The sequence below is a fragment of the Triturus cristatus genome, chromosome 2_2 (genome assembly GCF_964204655.1).
Source record: "Triturus cristatus chromosome 2_2, aTriCri1.1, whole genome shotgun sequence".
In the NCBI taxonomy this organism is placed as follows: Eukaryota; Metazoa; Chordata; class Amphibia; order Caudata; family Salamandridae; genus Triturus; species Triturus cristatus.
The window spans coordinates 761,529,144-761,542,662 of NC_140582.1; positions in this window are offsets into that span (position 1 = coordinate 761,529,144).

Below are 13,519 nucleotides of genomic sequence, written 5' to 3' on the forward strand. Positions count from 1 at the left end.
TCTTTGAAGTGAAGCCTGCATGCTCGCAGCCAAGCTAAGAAGGGTTGAACATGGAAATAATTTTGTAAGGCCTGTTCTAAGCCCTACATTGTGTTACTGGTCTTATTGCCAGTGGAGGAGGCATATTTACCACTAATAACCCACTTTCCAACAATGTGTTTTTTATTACAATATTAAGTCTAATGTTTTTTAAATTGGTTACTAACCATGTGGTGTTATGAACATGTGATAATCAGTGTTTGCCATAATATCGACTTTTTAGAATCAACATTACTAACTGCATAATTTCAGCTACCATTATTTAGTCATGATAAGTATATGTCGTAGTGTACATTAACTAGTCTGAACTCTAGAACTACGACTAGTAAATTTACTTTTAATCGATACATCCTTACCATGATGCTACACTGGTAATCAATACTGTGCAGTCGATATTGTTACAGGTGAACCGTTTTTTAAGAAAGTGTTTTAAGTGTTTGGGCAATTGAATGCAATTTTCTGTCTGGTGAATTACCGTGACTGCTTGCAGGTTGGGGGTGGGCATGCAAAAGTGACATTAGTCATCAGGCTCAAATTAGTTGTGTCACTTTCAGTGTATTTGTTTCCTCGTTGCACATTTGCGCAATAGCATTTGATTATATGTCAGAATATCAAGAAATTACATGTTGTACTACAAACATATTGTAGCCAAAATATCAATTACCACATTTTCTTCAGGGTAAACATGTATCTATTCTTAACACCACGCTTAATGTCTCTCCAAGATATACATATTGTACATATATGTAGAGTTAAGTGAAGTAAACCTATACTGAGCTATAACTATAGATGTAGTCAATATTTTTGCTACAATATTTTTGTAGTATGATATTTTTCCATGGTATTCTGGATGTACTGCACTCAATCACAGTCTTAGTGCTTGAGCGAATGGTTATATTGCATTGAAATGTGACACTAAATGTCTATTTGTTTACTTAGTGCAATACATTTGCATACGTTTTAACATGATAGCATTACATTTCATTTCATGGTTTGCAATGCTTATATGATAGCACTTACATTATGACCATCATTACAGTTTCGTTTTACCTTGGTAAGTTTATTTTCATTTAATACTGAAATACAATTGTCTGAAGTTATAAATGCTTCCCTTGTTCATTTAGACTGTCCTTTGAGGAAGCTCTTGTCCATCTTCCAAGAACCCATCTGCCTTATTTGCTTCAAGAACACACTAATTGCCCATCGGGGCAATGATGCAGACTAATCTGCAATATTTAGTAAACGACTGAATGGAAATTATAATTTTAAATCAACCTTAAAGAGCATTTGCTTTATGATATGCTGCTGGCCATTTGAAATAACGATTATGCTTATTCAAAATGCATGGGGATTTTGTAGCATCTGGCGTCTCTAAAGATTCTGATCGCATTCTTAAGTGGCAAAATTCATTGATGAAAAGGTTCATTAGCAGTATTATGTTCTAATTAATTAAGTAATGCATGCAACACGTGAATCGGAAAGATATTTGCTCATTCAGTTGATCAGTGATGTTTGCTTGCTTAATCTTACATGGTGAAGTAACAAATTAGGTGAGAAATAGGTTCTTATTGTGAAAATTAATTTTGTTCAGAAGACACCACGGCAATATTGTCTTTCTAAGGTAGAGCCTGAAATATGGCGGTAAGTACTCTGTCCTTCATGGAGATAGAAAACATTATGGCCGCTACCCTGATAGACAGACAAACGCCACATTTGGCGGCCATCACCGGCCCAGCTGCGGACTCTGTACCTTCAGAGGAACTGCCTTCACAAAACAGCAACAAAATGTAGCTTGCTTGTTTTAGGTTGTGTTGTGTTTTTGTGTACATCATTGTGGTGCGGTATTCTTCTGCTGTGAGTGCTTTTTAGTCTGTTTTGTGCTGTCTTGTGCTTTTCTAAAAGGATAGGGTATTAGTGTGTTATTGTGATACTTTTGTATTGCATTGTGTTGATGTAGTTCTGTAGTTATATTCTGTGGGTATTTCGTTATTTAAGTGTGTCACTTTGCTTTGTAACACTGCATTGCTCTTGTGCTGCTGTGTGGAATTTTACCATCGCTTTAATGCAAGATGTTGTTCTGGTTTTACTGTGTTTGCTCTATTGCATTGTCCCTGCACTTTTTTTTGTGTTGTGCCATGTTATGTTTTTGTTGTGTTGACATTTTACTTTGTGCTGTGCTCTATGGCTACTTTAGGACTGTCAACAGATGCTAATACATTTCCACCCATATCTAAAGCCAAAAACTGATCATAACAACATAACATACAAGAAGCACTATAAAAGCACTCATAAAAAATAAAATGGCATAATAAAACAAAACAGTCAAAAAAGAATGCAACCCGAGAACTGCAGGATGACAAAGCAAAATCGCATTACAATAATTCAGCACAAAACTAAGTAGCTCAAAAATCAACTTAACACACCACCACTGCAACAAAATGCCACACAACAAATGTGCATAAACGCTCTTGCCATACATTACCACCTCCTGGTTTCATAATGCAGTGGTAAAACGTGTTTGGAGGAAACACTACCTTAACTAACCACCATGGACATGGAATTGTGGCAGTCAAAAAATGATTTATGTTCAGTCCCATGCCATAAATTAGCTGTGCTGCACTGGGTAAAAGGCAGCGAGCACAACAGCGCCATATCTACTACAATTTAATGTTGCTGCTATATTCTCAAATGCTGGCACTCAATTTGGCTGTATTGCACCGCACAAACACATTTGCACCATAGTGCAAAGTGTGTGCCGTAGTCTAGACCAGGTTTTGTACTGGAAGGGATGTCTTCCACTACAAAATAGACAAAGGTACAAATGTTTTCAGAAAAGGAAGCTTTTCTCCTGCTTTGCACCTGTCTGAAAGAGGGGTACGATTTTGGCACAAAGCCTTGTATACAAATGTTAATAGATAGGGTTTGTGTAAAAAAATCAAAAGTGGCATGGACCTGCCCATGAACCACCGATGGGATATCCCCTTGATACAAAGTAGCACAAAGTAGCTCACAGCACTAATTTGAGTTACTTGTAGGCCGTGTTCTAGTACAAACCAAGTTTTAATATTGATAGATCTCACCCCCTATTTCCACTCTCGAGTAATTTATGATACTAACACTGTTATTCTGACTTATGTTGTACACTTACAGCCAAACTTTGCGCAGAAAAGCAGTGACAGTGTTTAGTGAATCTGATTGTGAAAAACAATATTGCACATAAAAAATCATGTTTGTCATGGATATTTATGTATGTAAACTTCTGAGTAGTTTCATTTTATCTGAAACTGGCATGTGCAAAATTACTGATATGGACTCACCACTCCTAGAGCCTGTAATATGTTGGGAATTGGTGCCATCATCTTTGAAACAGGAGCACTCACAAGGACACCCATACAGCTTATTTCTGCCTCCCCACCTTGCACAGGCAGGAAGACAGCCATTTTGTAGGCAGAGCCAACTAAAAAGCAACCAGCGTCGTGAAATGTCATGGTCGTTGACAGTCCTCAATTATAGGTATAATTCAGGCTGAAGGAAACATACCTACATGTAAAACAAAATAATCTGCTGCTGTTCCCCAACATGAGCAATTGGATATGGGTGAGGACCCCTTCAAACATAATGCACATAGAGCCACTGAAGGTGAACCCAGCAGAGCAGCTTCTAACACCACCAAAGCTGCAACCAAAAGAGCAGGTACCATCACCACTGACAGCAACATAGATCTCACAACAATTGATTCAGCTGCCAGCCACAGAGCACTGCAACAGCTGTCTCTGCCACCACCTCAGTTGTTTCTTCACATCACACCTGCCTCTTCCACTACCACAGCATCCTCTTCCAATACCATAGGTGCCATTAAGACAACTGCCATCACCACCAACGAATCAGTAGAATATTTGAGCATTTGTACATTGATGGGTTTGCTTGCCTTGTTGATACGTTGTTTGTACTTGTTGGACCAGTCAGTCTTAGGGTGGTCTTCCACCAAACTTTTGGCCTCTCCTCCTCCATCTTTCTGAACATATTTTTTCTGGCCTTGGGACTCTGTGGACTTTACCACTGCTAACAAGTGCTAAAGTGCTTGTTCTTACTCCCCTAAAACATGGTTAAATTGTCTCATACCCTATTGGCATATTTAATTTTCCTACAAGTCCCTTGTAAGTGTCTACCATATACCAGGGCCTGTAAATAAAATGCTCCCAGTGGGTCTTAAGAACAAATTGTGCCACCCACCTAAGTAACACCTTAAAACATGTCTTAGGCATGTCACAGCAGCATGAATGCAGTTTTAAACTGTCATGTCGACTTGACAGTAAAACCCCTTTCCTGAGTCTTTAACTCCCCTTTTAATTCATAAATATGTCACTTCTAAGGTAGGCCCTAGGTAGCCCATAGGGCAGGGTGCCTTATAATAGGTTGGACATGTACTATTTAGTCTTATATGTCCTGGTAGTGAAATACTCCTAAATTTGTGTTTCACTACTGGGACCGTACCCTCACTTAGGATAATATTGGAGACTTCTTATTACTTTTGATAAGCTGTAAATTCTAATTGCGAATTGGGAGCAGGTAGTTGAATCATGTTTGGTGTCTTTTAAATTGTAATGAAAACCCCTATTTAATAGCAACATTTTAAAATATCACTTTAAAAAGTTGCCTTCAAGGGATGCTTTTAGATATCAAAGTTTTAAGATGCAAACAAATGTCAGAAAATGAATATTTGGTTATCTAGCGAAACACAAAAAATAAGCTACATTCATCAAGAAAAATTAACCACCGTGTATACTTCAAATAATCAAAGTTTATATAAAAAGTTAAGTTATATAAAAGGGTACACACTATAAAATTCACATATAGGCAAAACAAAATGAGATGAACTTTCTTTCACATAGATCTTTCTGCCATGAATATTTTCCTTGCTGAATGTAGCTTATTTTTTGTGTTTGATTCGCTAGTTAACTAAATAATTCATTTTCTGATTTTTTTTGCATTAAGCCTCTAATTGGGGCTTAATGATAATTCACGTTGTATATTTTCTTAAGACTTCGATATCTAAAAGAATCCTTTGAAGGACCTATTTCCTGATTATATAGATTACCCAAGCCTCCAAGGGTCTATTGGGTCGCCCATTTTTCGATATTGTACTTTAAGAAAGTTGGCATTTTTCTGCCCTTAGCACTTTTGTGCCTGCAGCCTGGCCTGGTTCACATGATTGGGTGCAACTGGGAGTTAAACTTTGTGAATTCCTCCCAGAGAGTCATACGATAGTGGGATTAGGTGTGCCAGGATGGTCCATCTGCTGGCAGGGTGGGGGCGGATCTCAGCCCAGCCCCACTTGCAATTGAATAGGGAGTGCTTGGAGTCAGGGCAGGGGAGTCAGAAAATTCCATGGACTTACAGAAACTTTTCTTATCTTCCAGAAGGAGGGCACTTAGGTATAGAAATAGGACCTCTGACACCACCTCTTCAGTACACTTCTGGACCTGTGGATACTCTGCTAGGAAGAAAGTCTGTTATGCTGCTGAACGGACTGCCACTCTGCTGGCCTGATGGCCTGCTACTGCATTGCTGAATTGCTGCCTTTCTGCCCTGCTGCCGTCTTGCCTGGAGAAGATGAACAGGACCTGCAACCAGAACCCAAGACTATGGGAGTGACTCCAAAGGGCTAGTTTGCTGGCCACCTGATCTGAGTCTCAGGGACACTATAGACTCCCTTTACTTTGAACCCATGTCTGAACCCAGCCTGAGTGAGTTTTGAACCTCTAAGTGGTGCTCCATCAGTCATTGACCATTGGAAGTGCTGTTGAAGGGGACCAGATAGCCAAAATCCAAAAGTAGGGGGTTAGAAAATATTTTGGCCAAAAACTGCTCTGAGAACTAGAAGGAGAACGGGATTTCCCAGCCCACCTATCCGCCTGCAGTGCATCGCTGGTATGACTGACTTTGTTGGGTTCCAACTATATTCTCTGCAGTAGCAAATCTATTACAGCTGTTCTTTTCTAAAGGGGTATCCAGCCTTGTGAACTGTCTTAGGCTACTGCCATCTGCCTCACCCTGCTGGAGATTTTTGACTTGCATTTCAGAGACTGATGGGCATATTTATGGAAGCTTTTGTGAGAAGTTGCCATGGCATATGCTGCCCACTAGTTACAGTGGGCACCTTGCACCTGTCCAAACAACCCCTTAGAGGTGATAGGTTAAAGACAACCTTATTTGAAAGCTATCCTAGTGCTAGCTATGGAGAGCAGCCTTCAGGCTAAGTCTTGAAGGAATGTAAAGCAGCTTGTTTTACTAGTCTATAATTTCTTGAATGACCAAATGAAAGGGGAACCACACCAGGTATGTATATAAAATATATGTTTTTATTACTATTCACACCTGACTAGTCTCTTTATGAGGCTACAGGTCAAAGTACATATGTTACACTTCCAATATCACAGTAAATTAGCACAATATATTCGATAGGCCCTAGGGGCGAACCAAACCATATATTAAGAAAGTGGTATAAGAACCACGACTTGACTAGGCACTAGGCCTAGAGCCTGTAGAATCGCTGGGACCCCAAGGAACCACCCAAGCTAGTGACACAGGGGACCCACAGGGGATGTGTGCAGTGTGAGAAGACAGCCGTGAGCTCCGTTAGCTTCTATGGGGAAAGTCACAGAAGAAATTTTAAAGTTTAAGGACACTTAGAGGTGGACTAGAAACAAACCCTTTTGGACTTAGATGGTTCTAGGGCCAACACCCACGGGAGCACCGGAGTACTCGTGTTACCTCACCCAGGGAAGCCGGGTGCATAGGTGTCAAAAGGTGTCGGGTTGCATCGTCGTTTTCAATGGCAGTATACTGAAAAGTGCCGCTGCCGGGAAGAGGAGAAGTGTCCGAAGAGATCCAAGCCTGGATTGAAGATGTGAAGAACCTGAAATCAGAGGGGACAGAGTCTGGGTCACTTGTCAGTGACCAGGGGCACGATAGATGAATGCCCACCGATGTCGGGTGCTTCAGGTGCAAAGAGGGGAAGCTTGACTCTTCAGCCACGAGGACCAAGAGGCATCGAGGATGACCAGGAGCTGGATTCACACAAAGGATGTCGAATGCTGCAAGGTTGGTGCCCGGATTGGGCACAACAAGCCTTGGCAACAGCTACGCACGCAGGAAGAGGAAAGATGCTTCGGTGCGGACCAGTAAGGTCCTGGGGACTTCCCAAGTGATGGAGAGTCACGGCACGTCTGGAGCAACTAGAGAAGCCCAATTAAAGTTAAAGTTTCCTTCACAGGGACCCACCAGTAGACGGACCAAGGATCGCGAAGGTACCTCAAGCGAAAACACAAAGGGCCGGATCACCGAACACTCGTGGTGTGTAGGCCAGCAATCATCAGTGGAAAAGTGGGCTACAAGTAACTCAATGCACAGCCTCAAGGGACGTCGAGAAGCTAATGCACTTGCAAATGTGCACGGTGTCCAGGTGTTCCGGATCCACAGTGCCCACGGGTCTCTGGAAACCCACCTCCTGTGTTGCAAATACTTCAGAGTCTGGCAGGAGCTTCGGAGATGCAAACCAGTCAGATGCATCTTCGGTGCCTGCCTTGCAGGGGAGTAACTTCTTTACTCCAAGGGAGATTCTTCAGTCATCTAGTCGTGTATATCTTCGAAGTTCCAGGGTTTCTGTATCAGAGTTTCATCCAGGTGTAATCTAAAATCCTGTAGCCAGGGGTTCCTTTCTTATACCCAAGGAAGGGGTTGGCCATACTCAGGGGATCCACCTATGGAAGAGTCAGGAAAGAAAGGTGGCTACACCCATTTTCTTTGTCCAGTTTCACGCTAGAATAGGGGCTGGTAGCCCCTGCAACCAGTTTGAGCTGGACTATGCACAGGGACATCAAATGTGCCCCCAGTGCAGACTTCAAAGCACGCTTGGAGTGCACCCACCCAGCCCTAATCCACTAAGGTCTGTCTGGGAGGTGATAACACCTCCATGTGACAGGAAACCTATTGTCCAGGCCTCCCCTGCCAGGGTTTCGGTCAGCAGCAGGAGGCCAGACTCATGTCTGTGGCTGGCAGCATCCATTTTGTAATGCTAGGGCTCCGTTAGCTGGTACCGGGTATACCGGTGCTGTCATGTCTCTCCCTCTAGAAGGGTGGGATCATACTCCTACACCAGTTACTGGTGTGGGGGTATGATTCCAAGGTGTTTTACACCAAACACAACATGTTTCCATGTAGCCATCCCAAAGTTAGCATTTACCACGAGGTTATAATGCACTTAAGAGTATATGGTCAGGCTGCATCACAGACAACCCCGGAGAATAGATTCCGAAGGCTGCAGAGGGACTCTGCTCATGCATGGGCACCCTCTCACATAAAACCAAGCACCCTGCTTTCAGGTTGATAAGGCCTGCCATAGGGGTGACTGATAGGTTTATATCTGCAGTGATAGGGTGAGATATAGTGAACCTATATCTCAGTAAGGGGTGCATGCACACCTTACTCAGGATGCAGTAGCAGACCTGTCGTGTCATTTTGGAGGGCTTCCCAGGGGCGGCATAATGTAAGCTGCAGCCCCTGGTCGGCCTCTGGGGTACCTATGCCCAGGGTACATAGTATACCATATAATAGGGACTTATAAGGGCATCTCAGAATCCAATCTGTGGTGTACCTAAGGTACATGGAATCAATTTAGAGAGGAAGCAGCTAGGCTGGGGTCCTGAATGGAAGGGCCCCAGCCAGACTAAAGTAAAAAAACAGTGAAACATCAGCAAAAAGTGGGGGTAACCATAAGAAGCAGATCCTACTCTCCTACAGCGTTGTGTCATGCTTGCACCATGCAAAGTGGTAAATGTATGAAGCAAAGCTCTGTCATATTTTTGTAGCTACCTTGCATGTCTTTGAATGGCTCAATAATATGGAGTTATGCAATGCAGCACAAATCACTGTGTTGGATTTCTCTGCATGAGGGAGGCGTTTGATGGGAACTGCGATGGGTGTTCACAAACAACTCTATGATTTTTTATGCATTCCCAAATTTACCAAGCCTGGTAAACCTGAGAATGCACTAAAAAGGTATGCCTCCACAGTAGACGCGTAATGAGGAAAAATATTTTTATTGCTCCTCGATTTTTCCTTTTTCTGTGTGTGCTGGAGAATGCAGCACACATAAAAAGAGGAAAAAAATCCTCTCATGATTGTTTTGGTGCAGGAAGGTGTCCCCTCCTGCAGAAAAACATCCTGCCGACAACACAGGCACCTTGCACCATGGTGCAAGGGCTCCTGCATTGGTTCCTGGCTGCCAAAATAGTGCAAGGGTAAAGGATAAGATTGTGCTGTATTAGATAAATACAGGGCATTCATGCCCTTTCCCTGTGATGCAGGAGAACACAGTAAGGTGACTTTCTGCTGTGCGCCACAAAATCCGTAAAATATGCCCCTGAGTCCAAATGTAGAAATCTTCACTACGGCTTTCGCCCAAGGCTATCTGATGATGAAACTACCTCCTTGGAGATCTCCTGCAGCCTGGCCCTGCTGCCCTTTACCTTCTCACAACATGTTTTTAAGAAATTCTTCTAAGTCCAAATGTAAGTGCTGAGCAAGTCCAATCCACTTCTCGTATCCAAACCATGCTCCATCGCTGTCGGCCATATTTTTCGACTACTTTGATCCGATCTGATGCGGTTTGATGTCCACAGTTGGCATTTTGATCTTATAGGGACTAGTTGTTACAAAAAATGTTAGAAGTTTATAACTCTGGTTCTACGGTTTGGAGGTTTGTAATTTTGGTGTCAAATAACTTATTAAAATGTACTCTGTTTTTCTAAATTGGTGTGGGATTTTTCTTGTGTTATGTTTTCATGTTAGTACTGTTTGTGTGCTGCATAAATACTTGACACATTGCCTCTAAGTTAAGTTTGCATGGTTTTTGTGCCAAGTTACCCAGGGTTAAGCACAGGTTAATTTAGTGACTTTTTTTGTTCACCCTGCAAGAGATTGTGTCTGTTGCTTTACCAGGGCTCACACCCCAGTCAATAACAATGCAATTTCTCACTTTGGTGTTGCATTGGTTAATTGACACACAGATTTTCTGTACTTTCTACAGCTGAAAATGTAAATGTGGTAGAACTGGGTTCCTTGATTGCAATTATTTACCTCCCATCGATAGGTAGAGGAGGCTTTATGGAGTAAGTCCACCTGGTTGGATAAGGACCAACCAGCTTGTTATTTATGGGTTTTAGTGACTATGATGTTAGAGAATGCAATACTAATGGGTGCATTTTACTGCATGCCTGCAATATGATCATATGCTTTAACATCTGACACAGTAAGTGTGTTTATGTCAATGTTGTACTCAGAATCAATTAGGATACATTTTCAGTGAATTTGTATATGACAGGAGGCAAGGAGTTTGCCACATGTGTTCAATTGTAGACTTATGTTAATATGCAAACATTCAGTGTGAAATCGCTTTTATGGATGTTTTTGAATACCAATTAATCCATGACTTTATATGTGTTTGCCAGATTCCATCTATCTACCATCTGTCCTTCTCTTGAAGCTCACATATTTCCACCCTAGCTCTAAATTGATGCCCAAGGAAAATCTATTTAACTTGTAAATTTTCTGTGTTGGATGGAAATACTGCATATAGTGATTCTCCTAATCAAAATCTGTAATTTGCTTCCACTGAAAACACTTTTATAAATAACTGATGGAGGGTCTCGAGCCACCATTTAATAAACTTAAATGCCATCCCCTAACCTACCCTGACAAGATGAAGTGCTGATGGCCCTATGTCCACTGAGCATAGTGCATACACATAGAAGCCCATAGAACCTGTAAACCCAACAGACATAAGCCCAAATGGGAGGCCCAAGGCCCAAAGCCCACCGCCCCGCGACATCAATATGTAACCTTCAGAAGCTACTATGCCCAGGATTGCCAGAGCTTACATTTCAGTTGCACCAGAAAACACGAGACAGCCCAAGCCAGTAGAGAAAACACAGTAACTTTCAACTGTTACAAGGCCACTGCACACCCACACGTAGGCAGATAACCAGCTGGTACCAGTTGACACATTGTTTTTCATCGCTGAAGTCCTATTTTTGGAAGTTAGCTTGCTCAAAGATAAACCACAATGTCTGATGAAAACTGCACCTGCCTTGTGGGCGTTGGTCACATGCATTCTGTAAGAAATGTACGTGATCACAACATTTTCTTTGTTTATACGTTGCGGTCAGGCATGACCTACCAACCATTGTGCCACCTGGCCACCTTACCCCACCCACGGTCTTAGAACACATGTGGTTGACCCTTTCCTGTATCCTGGAACACATGTGGTCAAGCCACCTGTTGGCAAATGCGTCAGAAAATACATCAGGTCCACCCCTGGTTCCCCATATCAAGATATTTAAGATCCAACACGACAGTTAGAAGGTAGAACTTTTCTGTGCTGTCCACAGGCCTGTTCTCCAGCCGGCTGCCTATCTGATTTGGGACCTTACAGCCTATTTCAGGTGGTACATCCCCAAGCTGGGGATTATTCCTTATCTCTTACAGATATCTTTCTTAGCTCTGTATTTTTGATCCACACCCATTCCCTTGCATTTCAGCTTTTAGCAACTAAGTTTTAGAGGATTATTTGTCTTAAATTGAGGTTGCCTCTGGGCACTATGCTTCCCTAGGATAGCTTCTGCTTCCATTTAAGTGTCTCAAAACGTATTTTCAAGGTCTTAGGCGTAGCAAACGTAGCCACTCCGAAATGTTTTAGCTACCTAGATCTTTACTCACAGACATAGCTTTATTTCAAACGATTATCTGCAAAAAGAATGCATTGCATGAGCATCTAAACCTGCTGAGGGTTTAAATACGCCATATCATTAATCATTAAGGGATCTCCAACCGATCCATCTTATCATCTATCTTTAGTCAGTATATTGCTTAAAGGTATGTGCTTATGATATTTAAATGCTTTCCCTGGCAGAGTGAAGCCAGGCTTTTGCTGAAGGTTTAGCCTGTGTAACGTGAATCCTCTTTTTAGCATGCTGAGTTAATTAAATAAAATGTGCCACTCCAAAATAAATTCCATGGCGTCATCTCACTTCTTTGTTCCTCATTTCAGTAACTGTCGAGTTGGTGCCTGTGATCACCCACGGAAGGTATTTCGCACTCTTGAGGGCTCAGGGACCACACCCTTGGGGTTCTGATCTAAGATCTCCCTTTCTCATCTGGCGCCCAACGTCTCATCGTACCACAGCCTACGGTGGAGGGAGTGCTCCTCCAGGGGCCACCGTCGGGGGTCCGGCAGCACCAGTGGAGACCTCGGGTAAGCCAAGGCTTTTTTTTTCCTTGCATTTCCTTGGTCACGCCTGGTTGCCTGCGAGTACCGCTGTCGGTTGGCACTGACTGATGCACACCTCGCACCCTACGGCACTCTCTCTCTGGTCACGATTTTCGAACTCTCTTTCCTTCCTGTGTGGTCCTGCCCTGCTTCGTTCTCTTCTGTTCATAACTTCCTTTTCCATTTTTTATCGCCTGCAGGCTTGCGGGTAGTATTATATTTCTTTATCATTGTAATATTTTATACTGCTTTAATGGGCCATGAGGACACACAGGAGTAGCCCTGGTGTGTGTAGCCATAATGTGTGTGTCTCACGCCTAGGTGACTGTGAGACAGTGCTTTTTGAGGACACACAGGAGTAGCCCTAGTGTGTGTAGCCATAATGTGTGTGTCTCACGCCTAGGTGACTGTGAGACAGTGCTTTTTGAGGACACACAGGATTAGCCCTGGTGTGTGTAGCCATGATGTGTGTGTCTCACGCCTAGGTGACTGTGAGACAGTGCTTTTTGAGGACACACAGGAGTAGCCCTGGTGTGTGTAGCCATAATGTGTGTGTCTCACGCCTAGGTGACTGTGAGACAGTGCTTTTTGAGGACACACAGGAGTAGCCCTGGTGTGTGTAGCCATAATGTGTGTGTCTCACGCCTAGGTGACTGTGAGACAGTGCTTTTTGAGGACACACAGGATTAGCCCTGGTGTGTGTAGCCATGATGTGTGTGTCTCACGCCTAGGTGACTGTGAGACAGTGCTTTTTGAGGACACACAGGAGTAGCCCTGGTGTGTGTAGCCATAATGTGTGTGTCTCACGCCTAGGTGACTGTGAGACAGTGCTTTTTGAGGACACACAGGATTAGCCCTGGTGTGTGTAGCCCTGCTAAGTGTGTCTCACGTCTCGGTGACTGTGTGACGCTGCTTTTATGAGGACAGGATTATGCATGGATTTGTCTATGACACAAGGTCTCACTCTTTCTCTTGATCCCTTGCGCCTCTCCTTCCGAGGTTGAACGTCCTCTGTGTTGATTCGAGGTTTTTCACTCCTCATTGTGTTTTATTTGTATTGACTTTGCATTTCGCCGCTGCCTTTTGCATTTTATCTACAGTGTGTTTTTCTCTTCCATAGGATCCCTTTTTCTATGCGTGCATCTCTTCTTT